At 40.0% G+C, this 15107-nt stretch overlaps 1 protein-coding gene across 7 annotated transcripts in view; it reads left to right on the forward strand.

Moving 5' to 3' along the window:
• nrxn2b (neurexin 2b) overlaps positions 1-15107 on the forward strand; it is a 687330-nt gene that overhangs the window by 558120 nt on the left and 114103 nt on the right. The window lies entirely within an intron of this gene.

Below are 15107 nucleotides of genomic sequence, written 5' to 3' on the forward strand. Positions count from 1 at the left end.
CTTTGTTACTTCAAGGCACTTGAATGAGCACGCATTGAGAACAAATGTCTTTGCGCCAGAGAGGTAGCGTTTGGTCTTTTTCAGCAGGGGGGAAAAATAAATAAATATTTCCTCTTTTACAGAATTACACCATTGTGACATTTAAGACATTTAAATGGCTTTGTAACAGTCCCAGCCCGTGTCACCAGTGCCCTAACGCACTCCAGAATAGCCTGGAGCTAAGCACTTGTGTCGGCGTCCCCAACCCCACCCAAACATTTTCTATCCTCTCATGAAAATGCGGTGTCTTTGTGTACATCGGCACTATTTAGGTTCAAGCAGCCCTGCTGGCTTCATGCAGAGGGAGCTGCATGTGAACGATGCAGTTTGAAGGTTAGACTGCCCTGAGCGTATCAGGAAAAGTCAACAAAATCGGGGAGAGTGAACCGTATAGACACATTTGTATGTAGATGAATCTGGCCAGGGCCTTTCAGTGTGGCGTCTGCATGTTCTCCCCTGTGTTTGCATGGGTTCTCTCCGGGTACTCCGGCTTCCTCCCACAGTCCAAAGATAACTGGAGATTCTAAATTGGGAATTTGTGTGTGAATGGTTGTCTGTCTCTCTGTGTTGGCCCTGAAAAAGACTTACGACTTGTCCAAGGCGTACTCTGCCACTCACCCAATGGTAGCAGCGATAGGCTCCAGCACCCCCTGGAGCCTGATAATGATAAGCGGAGATGGATGGATGGATGAATTTGTGTAATTCAGCTAAAGCAATGAGCGACGACTATAAAAAAAATCTGTCACATAAAAACAGTGTTGCACACAAAGAGGCTTTTTGTTGGCTCACTTTGTTTGGTTTGTGCCACTTAATTTTTGCTGTTATCTTAAGTAGAGCTGGACGTTTACAAATGAAACGTTACTGTCACGTCAATGGTTATGCTGGGTTTGAGCAGAAAAAATCCTCTTACATATGTTTGGGCAATGATTGTTGTTAAGGTAAAGCTTATTGAATGATCGTGATCACAGTAAAGGGAAATTTTACTGTCAGAAGAAAAGGGAAAGCCTGTTGCATTATCCACCTTTTTGCTCCCAACAGGCAGAAGTCATTTGAAGTCCCTTCTGGACTGCCTTGTATGTGTGCTACGAAAATGATTGATGACCCTCTCTGCCTGATAAAAAGAAGTAATACCTGTCTTTACTGGCAAGTTTTCTTTTTCTTGTATTCCTTGTTTGTTTTATTTCCTTTTGCAGAGTTTCTTTCCTTTATCAAATCAAGGTTGTTTGGGTAAACTGGGATAATGCCCTGTCTTTTTTAATATTATTATTCTAGCAACATTAAAAAAAAGGAAAGCTCTGTTTACTTTTGCCTTGCGTACTGAACATACACAATGTGAAGGCATGTGAAGGCATGTCCGGTGTTAATCAGTCTAGTTTTATGTGTAAATTCCCATTTTTGAAAATAAAGACACGGCTCCTATTTGCAACAACATTTTTTTTGTGTCCATAAACAACACAGATAAAACCACACAGGAATAAATGTCAGTGACTTAAGCAGATCATTATTAAACGCAACAGATTTTCCAGTTGGCTCCTCAGCCAACATGACACACGGGCAAAGATGAGCGCGAGTCCTCTACGAGTAACCCCAGTTTTGTTCACCGTCTTGTTACAGTCTGTGTTTGTTTGTGCACATCAGTGTCTGCGAATTCTAATTTCCCCCCCTCATTCAGGGCCTTATTTGCACAACGGCTGCTAAGCAGTCTCTCAATACCAGCCAACAAATGGATTGTTATGTAAGAGGCAGAGCCTGCTATGTCTGACTGCCAATCTGCAAAAGAAAAACAGGCACGGTGGACAAAGGGAGGGTTAAAAATGAATAAAGCGAATGAGAAGGTGAGAAAGGGAGCGAGGAGTTAGAAAGGAACCTCTGGCTAAATGTTGTGGTTCCGGACACGGTGCAGCAAATCTGCTTTGCTGTTGCTCTTCCCCTCCTCTGTTTATTTTTGTCTCATCACCTTATTAGTCTGGCTCGGCCTGTTTTTTTTTTCCCCATTGAAGGACTCTCAGCATTAAGCAGTCATTCATTTAGTATCTCCCATTCCTTGTCCTGCTTATCCATCTTTTCAGTCCCCACCCTACCCCATCGTCGCATGTGAAATATACGACAGGCGCACTCAGACAGCCGGCCCCATGTCCAAGAGTCCCCCCGGGCCTGAGAAGCGAGGGAGAGATGAAAAGAATACAATCAACTGTCTTTGCTTCATCCAGCCACTTTAACACTGACTCAGAGCGCAGAAGATCCAGTGACATTTCAGTAGCTACCCTCCTCAGAGAACTGGCATGAGGATTTTTTTCTCCTTTTTTTTCACAGTCACATCTGTGGGGGATAACCAATCCCTTGCATTTAGCTTTTGGCTCTTCAATAACCACCCAAGCAGTATGTCGCAGTCTCATGAGCCTTGTGAGATCAGAGGGGAGTTAGACCACCTTCGGACTTTAAAGGTGCAGGCTCATGTTTGTTCAGTTTTCCCTTCTGGGGCTAATCTGTATGGATGTAAGCTCACGATAGTATTCTGACTAGATAATGGCCATTCTGTTTGGGAAATGGACATGCAACATTGAATCCCACCCAGGCAGCTTTCACGTGTCAACAAGACTCAAAGCTTCATATGATCCCAAAGTCCTGTGTGGACTGACCTGTTCCAGCTCATCACATGCGCCCACAGTTTCACACACATACATGCAGTATCTAATGCATGCACCTCACACATCGAGCAGATTGTGTTTTTTTCTTTCATCTCCTCTCTTCATCCGCCTCCTCCTTTGATGTGGGATACCCTGGAGCCCGAGGAATACAGTCTTGGGGAATAAAACAGAGTGGATCTGTGCTTTCGCAATAGGAAGAAGCTTCCCATTGTTCCCTTTTCATCTTTTGCACTTTCTCAGCCTCTTTTCATTGCTTTCAATCACTCTCTCCATCCTGTCCTCCACTTTCCAGCATCTACTTCTCCAAGATGAAGGTCATTATCCTATTAGATGTACATATTTCAAACACTCTTCCACTTCTAGTGCCACAATAACAAGTTATCCAAACCCTGAAATGCTCTCAGCTCATTTCATTAAAGAACCATTTGGAATTTTGCTCCCACCTTTGGTCAAGTGTTCTGCAGGGTCCATTTCATGTTGGGCTGTAAGCTGCTAAAGTGGAGGATGATGTTGGCTTGGCCAAACTGATTGTGCAAGGTGCTGACATTCTCACTCTGATTCTGATAAGTGGTATTTCTGAGAGGCCATTATGTCCATGTAACAAGCTGGAGAGGTGAAGTCAGTGGAGGCTAATTTTACCCAGTGGTTAGCAGTAGCAGAGTAGGGATTCTGCACTAGTTTAATAGTGTTTTTTTCTGCAGATTTTCCATTAAATTGGTTGTTGTGCCATGGAATGAAGTGGTTGTTGTAAACCAAAAATTTCAGGTCGCGTTTTGGTAAAAACAAAATACTGCTTTTTGTATTTCACTATTTCATGTCTCTGTTTTCTGACATCTTATTAACGTATCTGTTCAATTCTGCAGAATAATTAGCCAGAAAAGGTAATGGTTAGTTTGCTCATGTTAATAATTTCCTAGTAGCATCTGTTATCTGACAGGTTTCTGTGAACAAAAACCACGACTTTTGTATCCATGTCATTTCTCAACTTCTATGCCCTGTGAGCACAGTTCATGCAAAAACTTTTCCACTTGTGTAATTTTACAATTTGAGCCATTTTTTCATAAGGTCACCACTTCAGGGACAGGATGGCTACACCAGCTTCAGCCTGTGTTTGTTTATGTACTGTGAAGGCCACTCCAGTGTAATTAGGATGATGTTAACACTAATTAGGCCCGTGGCTATTAAACATTATCAAGAAGTGCACACACTTGCTTGCACATTTGTACCCCTCATGACACACGCCTACACACACATGCAAATAAATACACATGAATAAATAAATACGCACACAAGTGCACACCTTTATTCCCACCTTTATACCTAGCAGCAAAATAAATAAAAACAGTATGACCTTTTCAGAACATCAATGCTTAACGATTCTGTATGGGAAATAAAGATCATTCTATCCAGGTCTGTTATGTTTTTTTCAAGCAGCACATGTCAGTGTTCAACAGTGTAGAATATCTCTATCTCTTCAGAGCTTCCTGTTAGATTCTGTTTCACTCATCATTTTCACCAAGCACTATCATGGCTTTATCTCTTTTTTTTCTCCCTTTTTCCACCTTCTGTTAACTGTTATATTTCAGCGTAGATACCAGCCAAAGTCTTGCTACTGTGATTTTTCAGCTGTTTTCACCATATTTTTGCAGGACTAGTATTTGGTGGTGGCGGTGGGTTGTGGGTGGGGTCATTCTGCTGGTGCATTCAGCCCTAAACACGGTGAATAATGAAACAACCGAGTCCCAGGCCAGAACCTGGTGCTTAAATATTCACACATTTCTGTCTGCTGCTGGAGTTTGATCAGCATGATCATTATTAGAAGAGTTAATGTGAAAAAAAAAAAACAGCTTTGTGCTCCTGCACATGCTCACACGAGTTCAAGCACGTAGACTTTCTGAGGCTGGGTGTGTGAGTATTCAGCTTGGGAGAGACATGATAGCATGCAAACAGTAAAAACACAGTGAATACAAAACAACCAACCAGATTAAATTATATACAAATGGACTTCTTTATCCAGTTGGTCTTGTGTGTGCAGTCAGTTTATGATTAACACCTTTCCGGTAATCCTTCTAAATAAAAAGTCTGATTAAAGTTCTGTTTAACTGCAAAACGTGTGTTTATTTAAAAGCCTCAAGAACTTTCCTTCAGATGCTCTGACACATTTTATGTGCAATGCAATGTTTTAAGCCTGTTTTCAAGTGAGTGCCAGAAACAAGACTAAAGCATTTGCATGTTTAAGTATTTCAACATTGCTATTTAGACATGCTCAGGTCAAAAACAACAGGAATTCTGTCTTTTGGATATCCTCACTTTTCTCCTCTGCACATCTTCTTAGCCGCATTGATTCAAATGCCCGACTTACATAATAGCATAGCAATTTACACTAATGCCTCAGTGGTCTTGTCACGAGCAAAATGTACCCATGTAACCCATGATTTGTTTCAAATTTTCAACTGGAAAATACAGCAGACATCTTGGTGATGATGTCACAGTGCGGACTAGGGACGATCGTGGCTCAAAGAGTTGGCAGTTCGTCTTGTAACCGGAAAGTTGCCGGTTCGAGCCCCGGCTCGGACAATCTCGGACAGTCTCGGTCATTGTGTCCTTGGGCAAGACACTTCACCTGCCGCCTACTGATGATGGCCAGAGGGGCCGATGGTGCGATATGGCAGCCTCGCTTCTGTCAGTCTGCCCCAGGGCAGCTATAGCTACAACTGTAGCTTCCCTCCACCAGTGTGTGAATGAATAGTGGAATTGTAAAGCGCTTTGAGGGCCCCGAAAAGCGCTATATAAATGCAATCCATTATTATAAATCCTCTTCACAATTCTTCAGTTGTGTTGGAGAAAAAACCCTCTAAGCTATAAATTTTTAGAGATATCCACGGTTATGTGAAAATTATTTACAAACTATAAGTGCACTTGATAAAAAATAAAAAGTGTTGCTGTCTGTTTTAGCAGCTCTATTGGTCATCACTGTCTGAGCCTCACCAGACTATTGAGCAAGTTATCAGACAGAGGAGGATATTTTAGGATGATCAATAAGCTTTCTAGATGGCACATATTCAGGGTAGATGGACTGTCCTGCCTTGCAACCTTTCTAAAGACTACTCAGTTCTTATCAGAGTGAAACAGCACACACACACATATACACAGCCTTTCATACTTCTCCCACTGGAGCCCTTCATTTAAAGATATTTGGGAAAAACACAGGGGAGGGTGTCTTAGCAGCCGTGGAGTGATGTTTGTACAAAAATTGCTCTCTGATAGTAGCATCTCCTCTAGAGACGTAACAAGCATTTTGAATTGTTTCAAACAAATTTTGCAAGCACGCCATTGGTGTCAAAAGCATAATAGGAGAAACATCTGAATCCTCCCAAATTGTAAAAAGTTACAGCGGCGTATCAGGTCCCTGCTGGCAGAATCGGGGAGGGGAGTAATCAGCAGAAATCTCAAGATGACAGAAGAGATTTCTGAATAGTTTCTGGGATGATTCATCGAGATATAAAATATTTGGCATAGCTCACAATTGAAATCGTAATTTAAAGAAACTACTCCAATGTCCATGGCATTTGTACTTTTGTCATTTTAATCATTTATAAGCAAACTAAGTGACGCGAAACACAGAAACTGCTCATTTTCAATTATCTGCTCCCTATGCTTTGATCTTTAAGCTAGACAGAAAAAATGGTGATTTTTCCAAAGTACTTTGAAGCAGGTAACAATCTGAGACTGAAATTAGTTCCATTTTGTCAGTAGCCTATAATTTAGAAAGACAGGGCAACACTGTTATTCCCCTGGCATGACTATCATTGCGGAAAAAGGCACCCATCCACAAGTTCACACCCTGACATTAAATCTGGACAGAGCTGAAAAATAGAACGTGCATTGGGCACATACATGCCCGATGCCTTTCAGATCTCTGCATTTCATGCAGAGAACTGAAAGGACAAAATATACGGTTGAGTTTTTGGAGCAGAAGTTTATTAAATAATGGAATATAAATAACAGAGGGGTCAAACTCTCACCCTCCACTTTAGTTACTCATGTTCAGTGTGCCATTGTGGTGCTTTGAGTTTAATCATGAAGCTGCACTCAATCTGGGAAGGTGAGACTGTTCTCGTTCCCAAAGCACAATTTTGTCAAACAAAATGTATCATGTGGCATCAGTACCATCATGCACTGTGTTTGTTTTTACGGCAGCAGTGAAATGGGTTTCACTTCCAGCTTTTAGCATGTGAACATTTTTTTTGTTGCTTAAACCTAACCAGTGAGTAAAAGCAAGCTAACCAGAGAGTGAAAACAAATAGAAACAAATATCAAACACAGAGCATGAACCACATCTCCTCGTTGATAAACTCATGATTTATGTCAAAGCAATGACATTAATTCAGTTCAATTCCCTTTTTTATATATAGCGCCAAATCGCAACAATAGGCCATGTCAAGTTTACTTAAATTGCATGGTAAAGACCCTTCAATAATACAGAGAAAACGCAACAATCAGACAACCCTCTATGAGCAAGCATTTGGCAACAGTAGGAAGGCAAAACTCTGCTGTGACTGGTTGGAGGTGTGGGGAGAAAGACAGGACAAAAACACACTGTGGAAGACAGCCAGAGATTAGTAATAACTAATGATTAAATGCAAAGTGGTGTATAAACACATAGTGAGTGAAAAAAAAAAACACTTAGTGTTTCGTGGGAAGCCCCCAGCAGTATTTCGTATTCAGCTACACTGGTAAAATGACAGGCAGTGATGTTCTTGTGGCTGCTGTAGTGACGCCTGCTGGTGAGTCTGGATTAGTAGAAGCTTCCTTTTGGCTTCTAGCTTTGAATTTGTTTTTTAAACATCTGGAATACCAATTTGGTCTTAATTACAGACACCATCAGTTGGGAAAAATCTTCAGCCTTTTAGAGATGATTCTAAATGTCTGATCTTTAAGTTTAGCCCAGTACCAAAAGCTAGTAACTCAGAATTCTCCAGGCCCAGTTGCAAAGGAAACTGAATACAGACTGATGACAGTTTTAATTATCTTAAGGTGTCAAATTAAGGTTCAAAATTCAGGGAGAAAATAGTACCAAGTCTGCATGGACACAGAGTACTTTTCCTAATTTTTTAACAGGATTAGACACAGCAGAAAGCTCACTATTTTCACAGCAGATTCTTTGGTAACACAAGAACAGCATAGTCTAAATAGTATTCGTGTTTTTTGGTAATTTTTTACTGGCAGAATTTCACAAATCTCTATATTTAAAACAACAGCCTTCATTATTGACCTGATGCATCAGCTGCATCAGCTTAATACTGAACTTTTGGACTGTTATGACCAAGTATCATCTTACCTAATTCATGTAACAGGAGGAAGATAAATATTTTCCAACTGGATCAGGGGAAGTGATTTCCCATTTCCATTCTAGAAGTGGACAATATTTAGGATGCTTTATACTGTCATAAAGAAATAGCCATTAGGCCAATGTAGACAAGACTCTAAGATTACAAAAGAGGAGTGTTTGCAGCTAAGGATATTGATGTGTGTGCCTGCACAAGTGAGTTAAAGAGATGGAAAGATCCTAAAATGTCAGCAAAGTCTGTGCTCTTTGTCAAGTTCTTGTTGGTGTGTGTGTGTGTAAGTGTGTGTAGGTGTAACTGCAACTTCAAAGATCAACAGCTGTCTGAAAACTTTTGCAGAATATCTCATCTCAGCCCGCTTCTCTCTCCCAGTCTACAAATCTCTTTGTAAGTGTCTCAGAAATATATGTTGTGTCTAAAAAAAAATTGAAGCAAAGGTTTCAGTCTCTTCCTTTAAAAGGAATCAATAGCGCCGTCTCTCTCCTTAACTGCTTCAAAGAATCAGTCTGTACTGATGCAATAATGTATGAAGGTTGGCGGAAGCAACTCTGTTATAAAGTTACTGTTTGAGAGGCTGTCTGGGATGTTAAAATAAGGACTGAGTATAAATGCATGCAGCATTGGTGTATCTCCATGCTTTTTGCCTCTCAAGAAGTGACTTCACCACCACCAGCAGTCCTTTTATCCCTGTGGATTTTTCATTTTATCACCGGTTTATCTTACTATTTTCACGCTGTCTGCTCCCATGAGGCTTTGCAGCTGGCACAGGACATGGCAACATTGACCACAGGCCGTCTGCTTTTTCCAGTATGACCCGTTTATCCCTATGTTAGATGGCAGTGGTATAAAATCCACTACTCCAAATCAATTCCTCCTCACAGAGAGAGAGAGAGAAAGAAAGCATCCGGGATGGTAAACTCAATCCTAAATACACTCTCCCCTCGCTTCAGTTTAGAAAAGAAAAGTAAGGAAAAGGAGAGGGGACGGGAAAAAATCTAAATCAATAGGTTTTTCATTACAGCTTTGAATCATTTCTGATTATTTTTCTACTGGATGCATGGACAAAGGGAAATTGTATTTTTTTCTTTTTGGGAGTGACTCATTCTTTAAACTGAATTACTGAGCAGTCCACGTGAATGGAAATAATAATCAATGGGTATCCTGTGATGGTTTGATTTATTCTCCGCTGGAAGAGCCACAGGTAGGATTGATCGGCCAGATCGATGGCACCAGAGCTAATTAGACAAAAGTAATAAATATTTAGCCTTCTTTTTCGATGTTTGGATGTGTGGCAAAGGAGGGGCATTTGAGAGGATTACCAGACTAGATCATAGTGAAGTAAAGGTCAAAGGAATCCATATCCAGCCAGGCTTTTGTTTGCTGACAACCTTTGAGCTAATACAGTTCTCCATAGGATGTTTTGGAGAAACCTCGTAGATGCATGAGCCTGGATTCTTCTGCTGCCTTATACACTACAGACACATTTTCACATATAAGTACATGCAAAGGTTTTTTGCCCACATAAATACAAAGAAATTAGTTTGAGTAAAACACACCTGAAATACATAAAATCAAAGGTTTTTTCGGATTTAAATAATTTACCAGGAAAGAAAATATGTTTGATGCAATTACATAGAAAATTTACATGTAATCAAAAAACTTAAAGATAACATTTTGGACATAAATATTATTTGGAGTGTGTTGTAATAGGATATTTCACAAGGAAATACGAGTCACACACTTAAACACCAAAAAAAAATTTTTAAGATGCCTTGAAATGCTGCAGCGTCATTCTGTTCCTGTCTTTGCTTCTAAGTGAGGATAATAACACACTTAAACACACTTTAAAGACACTCTTGCATATAGCTTCTAATTAAAGTGCCATATTAGGGATTCTTTTTTATGTTCACATTAGCTAGAAAGTTTCGATTCTTCACTGCTGCATTACATTTCACACATCACTACTGGCTGTTTCTGCAAACTTTAGATGAATTCCTAATCAAAAGTGTGATGTGGTCATGCACACTGGAGAAGTTCCAATCAGCGAATCTATTGTTTTCCTTTTTATGCATGTGTGACAAAGATCCTCTGTTGGTGGTGAATCTTAAGGTGTAGAGATGTTCCCCTTTCTTGTTTTGTTTTGTGGAAGACTAGCAGGGAAGAATGTCCCCCCTCTAGACTGCTTTTATAATTGATAAACACCTTTTCGCTCACTTTTTTTCTCCCTTCAGCTGAGTGTGTGTTGCACTGCAGTATTCAGTGGATTTTACCTCTTCCAGAGCAGCAGGTGTTTGCTAGAAGAAACAGTGACACATGGATGCGCCCTGTCAGACTACTCATTAGAGACTCTGCACCTCCTTTGTCTCCTCATTTAGAGGGGAGAAAGGTGCACATACACACAAACACATGCATCCGTGTATACAAGTGCACAAAGTAGCAGGTGGCCACTTTCAGCTGGACAAATCAAAGCAGCCAAAGTCAACACCAGCTCATTAGATGGATTTAGGAACAAGAAAGACATGGAAAATATTTCCAAGTATGACTGGGGCAGAGAAGCTCTTATTTGCTTTGTTTTATTTTTATGTATTTATTTCATTCTCTTGCTGAGATTTAGCACTTTGTGGCTTCTCTTTGTGGTATTATGCTAATAAAGTAAATGTGTCGATAATAAAGACAAAGTAAAGCGTGACAAGTGTGACAGTGACGTCAGGAATAGCAGGAGCTCTCTTGGGAAGACAAAGCATATGGAAGATGCTATGCATGAGAGGGGTGTTAACTGATGAGAATTAGTTCACTGTGAGTGAATACACAAGATATGCAGCGATGATACCGGCTCCAAGTCTAATTCACGATGCAAGCTAAATGAGATGTTAGGCGTGATTCAGGTTGAAAATTTGATTCAATGCCCTGTTTGCTATTTAAGTTCTGACAAGTTACGAATTTGGCTGTTTTTGCACCCTATAGCTAAGAATACACCAACCATACAATTATATATACATTTAATTCCCTACATTTTAGGGGCCTTTAGCCTTTATTTTTCTCCACATCTGCGCCATCCCTTCCTTGCTTCTGACTGCTTGATACTTGATCATGTTGTCTGAGTGACATCAATAAAGAAACAGTATTGTCTTACTGCAAATTTACATAGACAAAGTACCTTGTTTCATGTTAAAGGGCAGCAAATTAAATATTCCTTGAAGGCTCAGATACTTCCTTTAATAACCACAATTCCAAAAAAACATATGGAGTGTGTAAAATGTCAAAAAACAGAGGATGGTGATTTTCGGATCTCATAAATCTTTATTTCATTTACAATAGAGTATAGAAAACATATCATGCATTTAAACTGGGAACATATTTGGCAGCAGGTCAGTAATTGGGTATTGGTCTGGGTATAAAAAGAGCATCTTAGAAAAGCAGAGTCAGAAGTAAAGATGGGCAAATTTTCAGAATAATGTTCCTCAACATAAAATTGTGAAAGCTCATCATGTGCAGATATATCATCATACACAGCACATAACATCATCGAAAGATGTTCAGAATCTGCTGAAATCTGTGCACAAAGGACAAGGCTGAAAATCAATATTGGATGCCCCTGATCTTCAGGCCCTCAGGTTCACTTCCTGAAATCATTCTGTCACAGTTCACCATACCATCCATAAACGCAGATTAAAGCTACTATTGTGCTTATGCATTAAATCCTTGACATATAAGGAGTGCATCAGTGCCACTGGAATTGGCAGCTCGAACACCTGGAAAGGCACCATCAGTGCTGAAAGGTACATGCAGATTTTAGAGCATCATAGTAGAAGGGTTCAGGTGCTTAACCTTTCACCATTTGGAACCATCTGGCCCATCATGATAAAAAACACGACAAAGACGGCCCAGGACTGAGGTACAGCGAAAATCCTCCATGAAACATGAATAGGGTAGCGTTCCCATTCAACAGAACTGATCTCCTCAGTTCCCAGACATTAATGGACTTTTGCTAAAGGTATGCTTCACAGATTAGCAAATCATTCCTTTTTTTATTTATATTTAGCACAATTTCCAAATGTCTTTGAATTGGGGCTGTAAAATGCAGCTCTTTTGTTGTACTTTAGATGTACTGTTCCTACTACTTCATAATAAGGCACATTAACAATCTAGGTATCTAGCCTAGAAAGAAAATAGCTTTTTTCATATACTTTATTTTTATTAATCTTTAATTATTGTCCCAATTATTGGGATTCATGGCTTCTCAGAGTACCTGTTAATTTCTGTGGTCCATCTTCAGCCAAAATAAAATGTAATAAAGTTTCAGTCTTTAACATACTTTCTAAGGAAATTAAGACACTTGCTACTGCTAACTGCTGTTGGTCACTGCTACTCTTGTGACAGCCTTTTGTTATATGAAAAAGTGTTGTCTGAATGGAAGCTTTTGTTGCTCCAGGATCTAACAAAATTGTTCAACAATTATACAAACTTTAATACTTTATATACCATCAGAGGAGCTAGTTTTGTTTTTTGTTTTTAAGTGCCTGTTCCCCTCTCTGTTTTAGATCTAAGGGTGTTGCATCCAAGATTTCCAGAAAGATTAAAAATACTAGCTTGTCAGACTTCAAGGCCGTATTACATCTTAAATGAGCCTGGCTCCACAGAAAGCAGTGGTGTCTCTGGATTATGTTTGTTTGTTTTTTTATTTGATTTGATTTTAAATTATATTTTTTCCACTGTGTAAGGCACACCTGTATCACAGCGTTTTCATTTGCAACATTGAACTGAGCTTATGGAGTGGTTTCCAGTATAAAATCAAATCAGTTTCTTAAAGTTGCAGTCAGTAGTGTTTTTTTGTTTTTTTTAGCTTATTTAACAAATTAATGCATTATCCTATTAACCTATAATTTATCCAATTACAAATATATAGGAGTGGGTTTGCTTCAGACTCAACTAATAAACATCATTGGAGAATGAGCTCCTTTCAGTAAAGAAACAAAGATGTGAAGGAAATTTTCTTCCTCGTCATCTCAAGCCTCATCTCCTGAACTGAAGTCAGGGCTATAACACACAGAAACATGAGTAAGCATGCTAATGTATTCCCTATATTGTCACAATTCCTTATTGTCAGCAGATTAGACATGTGACCCTCCCGTCTCTGGATACATGAGAAGGGCTGGTAACAGCTGGTTATAACATTATGCCAGCTAATTTTGGGCTTGAGTGGCCTAACACTTCCCCACTGATGAAAAATTTGATTACGTTCTCACATTTTCAGTTTTGTGTCAGAGTCCAAAAAAGTTTCATCCGCTCCAGGACATTTTCGCTAACAGCAGCAAAAACAGCAGTGTTACCAAGGTTCAGGATATCCTCAACAGCTCATCTCATCAGTCAGAGATGAGCTACTCCGACTCACAAACTCCTTTCACAAAGTTTTACAACCTCTTCCCGAGTAAAGCGATGTAGGCCCCAACACTGACAGCTGAGGTAAACAGTGCACTGACGGCTTTCCACGGATAGGGAAAAACTGGGGAGGATCTGGTCCAAACAGTAGCAGAAACACTCTGGCCGGATACACGTTATGGTGTACAGTCTAAATGTAATGTTTTAGATGGCTGATGAAAACATGTTTGTCCTACAGCAGCTACCATAGATAGGATTGTGTGCTTGAATTGGGAGGGGTATAAAAACAGAACTCTGACTGATATCTCACGGCAAACATTTTACACACTAACTTCAAGCTTATATCATCTGGAGGATTAAAGATCACAGCCATTAAGTCTCAGTTTCAGCTGTGTTCCTCACATACAGCGCTTTCTCTTAGTACTCCTAATATTTAATGTTATTGTGTACCACAGATGGAACTTTTACTCTTAAGTTGATGCTTAGTTGAAGGTGATTTGACAGAGTGGTGAACCTCTTTGAAAAACTCAATTATCTTGTATTCTGTTTATTTTACTTACTTTGCTTTTTTAAGCACAACTTTTTAAGATTTTCTTCTCCCATCCCAAATTTTCAGTCATTTTCATTTTGCTTTGATTATATTCTAAATGAATAAAGTATCCTTCAAAAGAACAATAACTCTTGTTTTTAGCACCTAATTATTTTGTATCTGTACGGTTCAACTGATTATATTTTCCACAGCGTCCCAGACTTTTGGCAGACGGTGTTGTGTAGGCTCACATATGTTTGCACAGGCTGAGCAGTAATCTGTCAGACTAGAAAATTCAATATGACATGCAAAATTAGTGACGGGTGATGAACCCTTTCTCGCCCATAAGTGCAATCGCCTACGTTAATGTACAACAACTTCCACTACCAGAAACCATTTTCTCCTTTTCCTCACACGGCTTCAGTCTCATCTATCACAACATGGCTCCCCTCCCTCTCTGCTTGTCGGCCATTTTAGAAATCTTTTCTCCTCTTCCTCCACAGTTGCCTCTTGCCCAGTTTCTGAGAAACTATGCTGCTGCACAAATAAACACAGGAAAGAAATAAAAACTAAAGTGTCAACTTCTTCTCTTCACCATCCACAATTTGCACTTTACCCGTCTTTTCTGAGTTCCTTGCCTCCATACCCTGTCTTTCTTCAACCTCTTTTTTTTCCTCCTCCTCCTCCGGCACAAAGCTTCTTTATAGCCCTCCTTGCCATGCTGCGATAATTAGTCAGCGCTAAAATAATACAGCCTCGAGAAAACAACAAGAGCTGAGCGGAGGGCTTAGCTCTGCCGGGAAGGATGGAGGGAAGGAGGGGTGATGAGAGCCAGAAAGGGAGAGAGGAAGCGAGAGATCGGGAGGAGAGTTGTGCGTGTCAGCCGATTTCAAACGGCTACCAGCAGATTGTTAGATAATGAAAGTGTCAGGTAGACGAGTGAGTGTGCGTGTGAGCGTGCGTGTCCATTAAGGAAGCCTGCACGTGTGCATACTTGAATAGTGTTCTTCCTTGCGTAAGACATGCTGTCACTATAGCGTCTGCTTTCTGCCATCTTTGACCTGACCACACCAAGAAAGTCGTTTATGTATATTGATGCATCCGTGGAGATGAAACCCATTGCCATGCACTTCATGCGTGACTCTATAGTCATGTTATTATCAA

This window comes from Perissodus microlepis, chromosome 3 (assembly GCF_051167445.1).
Source record: "Perissodus microlepis isolate ML-2025 ecotype Zambia chromosome 3, ASM5116744v1, whole genome shotgun sequence".
In the NCBI taxonomy this organism is placed as follows: domain Eukaryota; kingdom Metazoa; phylum Chordata; class Actinopteri; order Cichliformes; family Cichlidae; genus Perissodus; species Perissodus microlepis.